This window comes from Amblyomma maculatum, chromosome 8 (assembly GCF_055883805.1).
Source record: "Amblyomma maculatum isolate TAMU_Amacu chromosome 8, ASM5588380v1, whole genome shotgun sequence".
Classification (NCBI taxonomy): Eukaryota; Metazoa; Arthropoda; class Arachnida; order Ixodida; family Ixodidae; genus Amblyomma; species Amblyomma maculatum.
This window is the reverse complement of record NC_139351.1, coordinates 11,007,634-11,013,973: the sequence shown is the minus strand read 5'-3', so window position 1 is coordinate 11,013,973 and position 6,340 is coordinate 11,007,634.

The following is a 6,340-nucleotide window of genomic DNA, read 5'->3' as shown; positions in this document are numbered from 1 at the left end:
ACGCCTCTTGGTCGATATCCAAAGCACAAAACGTTTGAGTACACAGTTTTCGACAAGCCAGTTCCTAAGTGCTTAAAATATCAATATATCAGCGTCATTTCTGCGAAGGAGGCATTGGAAATGTTAAATAATACCCTAATTGAGCGGTGCAATAATAATACTGACAGTGACTCTCTGCTCATGGACCGGCGTGTGGACATTGTCCTAGGCGGACGTATCCCAGTCTGTCCATCCACTGTTTTCATTATGCCTACGCTACACTCCCGCCTACCTCCCATTGCATGATGGTCAGCCGTAGTAGCTACTCACGTCCATCGTTCGTTACCAACTGGAACTCTTTCTTCCAACTATCAGCACGAATGGACCCTTTTGCGGTAGTGTTTATTTTATTACCGTGTCTTCAACAGCGGCTTCACCTAAACGATTCGCCAAGTCTCTGGGCTGCCGCCATTTTCTTGAGAAACTCATACCTTGGACGAATCCCGCCCCCAGGCCTGCGTTGTAGCACCTCGTCTATGAGAATAATGATGATTGTATGGATGGTGGCCCTTTCATTCCTTTTAAATTTTATTTAAACTGTGATCACTACTTCCCGTAGCATTCTCGTGTACTCGGCCAAGGTTAGAGACATGGACGAGCTTGGAGCATTGCTTGATGCGGGCAAGCTAAGACTATCTTTATAGCACGTAGTATCCAGACCGCACCTTGGAATGTATCCTATTTAAAATCACTGCGCCAATCACTAAATAGATGTGGACAAACCTGCACTGCTGATCATGTGTGGAACGAGTGCATCCCGAGAATTCAGTCTGGAACCCATGCGGGTGTTATCCTGTGCATCAAGCAGCTCATAGCACGCGCTGTGAGGAGGAGACTGGCAGTGGGGCAAGAAATGTTCATCACTGACGTAGCGTGGTCAGCGGCGCACGGTCGACTTCCCACAAGGTAAGAACGTATTTATTATGCGGTATGCAAAATGAGCATGCAAATAACATAATTTAAGGTAATATGCGAAATGACTGCTAAGGGCACGTTTTGTAATCAAGAAAGCGAATCACTCACGAATAAAATTCATTAGATAACTATGCCCTGTTGAGATGCCCAGATTCAAAATAAAGGAAATAGCAAGGTTTGGCATTATAATGTCTCTCATCATTTTTCAAGTTCATCAAATGGACGAATATATGAATATTGTAATAGAGACATACTATCTTCGGTCGTATTCTCGTGTGGTGTTGTGGTAAGTGTGAGAACTGGAATGAAGCATGTTAGATGGCTTTTCATTTCGTAACAAAGGAAAGGATGCGTACAAAGGCAAAATGACTACACTTTGTTTGTGGTTAACATTATGTCTTTGCGTGCGCCTTTTGCGGAAAATTGAGACGTTAGCATCAGAACGCATGAGAGCAACTATAGTCATTTGAAATTTTGTAACTCGAAGCGCCTTGAGATGGATGTTATTGAAAGAAAACTTTATGCCTCACAGTGCAGAGAAAACCGAAACGCAATACTGAAAGGGACGAGGGCGGAAGGGAGTTTGGAGCGAATGTTTAATTTATTGATGCCCAAAACATGTAAACCAAAATGAAGTGCAAATACAACGCCTCCGGTTTGTTTACACTTGGACAGCATTGCTAATGCAGATAGACATAAATAAGAATGAAAAGCCAACTGTGTTGTGCAATATGCTTCAAAATTTTGATAACCAACCGCTAGATAATTGATATATATGAAACGAATACTGCATATTGCTTTTTCATCTAAGCGCTGACAAAATGATGAAGGCTGAACGTATTGGATAAAATCTTGGTTTGAATTATTTAGCTTAGAAACAAAAGCGATTGCGCAATCATTTATTCATTATAGTAGTGAATAATAGTTTTTTTTCGCAGATATGCTCGAGCCCTATTGCTGCTGTTCCCTCACCTATATCCATATTTATAACAAGTTATAATATCTGAAGCAATGCAATATAGCTTGGCCAGGAAACAGCAAGCTGAAGTTATAGTTCCCCTCACTGGAAAATGCCGGTGCTAGCATTATCTTTTCAAGCAATAAAACTAATATTAAAACAACTTTTCTCTCATTAGTAGATTTGTTATATATGAGGCAGGCGTTTTAATGCTATCCCAGTTGTAGACAAAAGCTTTAGGTCATTTTTTGCGCAAAGTGCGCAGTTCTCGGTATATGTGAGAACTTATATTGCACTAATACGAGAGCAGCAAAGCAACTGAAATTATTCATTTAAGTATTCTGGAATTTTTTGTGTTCATAATTAGCTGTTACGAAAGACATAAAGAAAATGAGGAGTCTTTATGGCCATTCCAAGAGCAATACTACCATGTGCCAGAAATGATGTGTTTCAGGATGGCTTCTTGCGCAATATGCGAAATTAATGCCGAAGCCTAAAAAGGCGACATGCTAAGGATTTGAAAGTTGCACTGCAAACATCGCGACTGAATTTACTCGAGCATGACAATGTGGAAAAGCTGAAAGTGTTTTCTAAAATTGGTTAACATTTCATTCCTTGGGCAAAGAGTAAAGTGCGGGCTGGCACATTTCATTGTCTATCTTTATGTGTTATGGGAAAAACGTAATCGTTTCCTAAACGATGACAACCAAATACTCCACTCGGCCACCGTAAAAACGTGAAACCTGTGTGTTTGAAAAGATTCCGCGTTTTTTTAGGGCTTCTGATTAGTTTTAGAGCTTTTTATTCCCTTGCCATTTTCTCCGAACCAGAAATTAAGTGCAAATACACACAAATACCTGGAGCTTCTCCTAGTTTGGTACATAATTTCGCTAGCTTTTATCTGGTAAAAAGTAATAAAATTTCCGTACACCATAATGTTAAATTCTATAGTACTTACATAGCAATCCTATAGTAATAAACATACTATAGTATTTCTCATCACTTTCTTAGATGAATAATTTGCAGATATGTATTGAATATAGTTATAAATAATGATGGACTGAGAATTCCTTAGCAATCGGCAAATAATTGACGAAATTCCTCTTGTTCACAATTGAGCAAACAAATTGGAAGGACAGAATAAAGAACTAGAAAGGCAGTAAAGAACGACAGCCAGAAGAAAAAACATGGAAAAATACCAAAAGTACTGCTAAACTGGCTCGAGGAGTAGCTCTTTATTATAGGTAGCGAGGTGTTAGAGGCAGTAATATAATAATATAATGGCACTACTTTATATAAATAAGAGGGCCAGATTTTGCTTACCAGAATAGATTTTACAAGAACCGAAATGGGTTGGAGGAAATTTCGGAAGCACACCCAGGTCATGCATAGCAGCTTGCCACTGTAGCTCTTGACAAAACAATATAAGAGTGGAACCTGATCAGTACACAGCTTTAGGATTAAAACATGGATTCTAAAAAAAAGGGTTGTTTTTTTAAACTGAGGAGAACACAGAAAGCTATGCAACATAAAATGGTAGGCATGATATGAGGTATGAATCGGGCGTAGAGGGTCAAGATGTAAACGCAACCTAATGGTTGGTTTGTTTGGTTTGTGGGGTTTAACGTCCCAAAGCGACTCAGGCTATGAAAGATGCCGTAGTAAATATTGTAGTCAAAATCAAGAAGTAGGCATGGGCAGGATACGTACTGCATCTGGAAAAGAATCACGGGTTTTAAAGCAGCCCACAAGATTTCATTGTGAAGCAAGTATAGCAGGGAAGAGCATAAATGTAGGCACGGGATGTAGGTGAGCACATTTTCGGAAATTGTGTGGATGCACCTGCCGCAGCGTTGGCTTAATTTGGGAAGTGGGAGGAGCATTTGCCCTGCAGTGGACATGGTGATGGTGATGGTAATTGTGATGATAATATAGCTTCACATCCGATATTCAAGGATCAAGCGAGCGGTTGAGTTGAAGTGCTCCAGCCCAGCATGCCTAATCCGTACCATGGAGTGGATTTTCTTCTAACCTGCACTTGAAGTGTTGCTGTCAAATCTGAGCCAGATATTTTTGCCCTTAGTTCAATACATTTTCTCGCAGGCACCAATACCGCCGGCTGATATTGGCCTTGGAAAAGCACGGCATCACAGCAGCAAAAGCTGCAAGGTGGAACATGTTTCCTCCGGGGAAGAGTCTTATATCTTTCGACATGCCATTTTACGAATACATTGTACGCCTATGTGGTCGGCTGCGCCATAGCCTTGTGCGTTTGCTTGGGAGAGATAATGAGCCGCCGCTGGCGCATAGTGAGACACTAACTCGCTAATTTCACTGACTACTTCTTTGAAGACTTTTTGGATATTGATGAAAATAACTCAACTCTGTATATTTTCAGTGTAATAATCAGTACAATGTTGGATGCATAAAGGTAGTCCCCTTGAGGTAAAATAAAACTACCTTGCAGTCATTGCAGTAAACAGTCTTGACAGAAAAATTAAAGCCATGTCTTCATTACGAGCTAAAATGCATGTGACACCTGGAAGCAAATTTCTAGATCCTGTGACAAGGATACGCCTTTATTCTAAGCCGAAAGCCTCTCAAGGCTCATGAAAATTTCATTAAAACATCCGCTCGGGCGAGTTGGTAGTTCATCTGGTAGGGTTTTTAACTGCAAGCAAAGACAATGACTAGAGAGGCGACACACACACACACACACACACACACACACACACACACACACACACACACACACACACATTGCGCCGGTGTGTGTTTGTGCCGCCCCTTTTCTTTTTAATTTTGTTTTAAAAACCCTACATTATAAGGAAAATTTCTCATCCGTGAGCTTTGTCCGGAGATGTGTCAGAGAGGTTCCGCCAGGGACACATACTGCGGGTTTCCTTTCGTCATCATCATCATCAGCCTGATTATACCCACTGCAGGGCGAATGCCTCTCCCATATTTCTCCACTTAACCTGGTTCTGTGCTAGCTGCATCCACTTGACCCCGGTGAACTTCTTAATATCATCCGCCCACCTAACTTTCTGCCGCCCCCTGCTACGCTTTCCTTCCCTTGGAATACAGTTTGTTACCCTCAGCGACCATCAGTTATCCTCTCTTCGCACTACATGTCCTGCCCATGTCCATTTCTTCTTCTTAATCTCTACTAGAATGTCGGTAACTAGAGTTATTTCTCTGACCCACACTGCACGCTTTCTATCTCTTAATGTTACCCCTACCATTTTTCCTTCCATAGCCCTCTGGGTTGTCCTCAACTTAAGTAGAACTCTCTTGGTTAGCCTCCTCCTTTCCTCTAAGCCAAATATAGAACTCCGGCGAACTTAGATTGGTTCCACGGAACTTTGTTGGTGTTCGACGAGAGTTGCGCGATGTGCCATGTGACGCAGCAGCGCTTATTGATTTCTTCTCAGCCGATTCATCAGCGCTCACAGAAGTTCCGCCTTCAAAGCAGCGAAGCTATCGTGGCCCTTATTCAAGCCACGCTCTCCATAATTAGCTCTATCCGCAATTATTGGCTTCCGCGGTCGGGCGAAACTGATATTCTTTAGACAAACGTTTAAAACAACTTCGTCCGAGAGCATCCGTCTTTCATTGCCCATATTTTTCTGCATAGTTCGCAAAATAAAAAAAAGCTCTAGCGTTTACTGTCAGTCACAACTTAGTTGCTAACAGTGGGAGAAAAAACATGATGCGTACACTTGCAACGTTACCTGACCGATTCCGGATTTAGGATGTCTATTAATAATGTAGCAAGGAAAACGAGGCGTCTGATTATAGAAATTTGAGTAAGAGGGGCAAGTACATCTTTTCTCAGAGCGCGTAATTTTACATAACTGACAAATAAAGAAAGGTTAGGTCAAGTTCCTGGAGTGTAACGTCACAAAGCGACATTAGCTATGAGAGGCTCCGCAATGGTGAACTCAGGAAATGTCGACATCGTGCAGCACACAGGCGCTTTGCTTTTCGCTTCCTTCGAAAAGCGGCTACCGCCGCTATGATTCGATCCCGCATCCATGGGAACAGAAATTGAGGAATTGTGGTGTCGTCTCCTTTCGTGTGCAAAGGTGAAGCATTGTGTACCCTGGTCCAATTTTCAACTCATTGTTTCCTCACATTTTCGACGGCTACATTTTTACTTGTATTCTTCGTATGACTTGTACATTTTTGTCAGTTTAACATTATAAGCTGTATTATTTTTAATTTGTTGGTTAAGTGTTCTTGTTTTTTTTTTCTTACACTTACGCCTACGAACGTTTATGTACCGTCCCCTCAGCGCCCTCCTGTGTTTTCAAGCTACAGAGTGGGAATAAGGGACTCGTTCTCAGCAATGCTTTTCTGCATACCGCAATACCATAGAGAAACATACATACGTAAAGAGCGGACACTCGAGACGTTTCGCGGCCG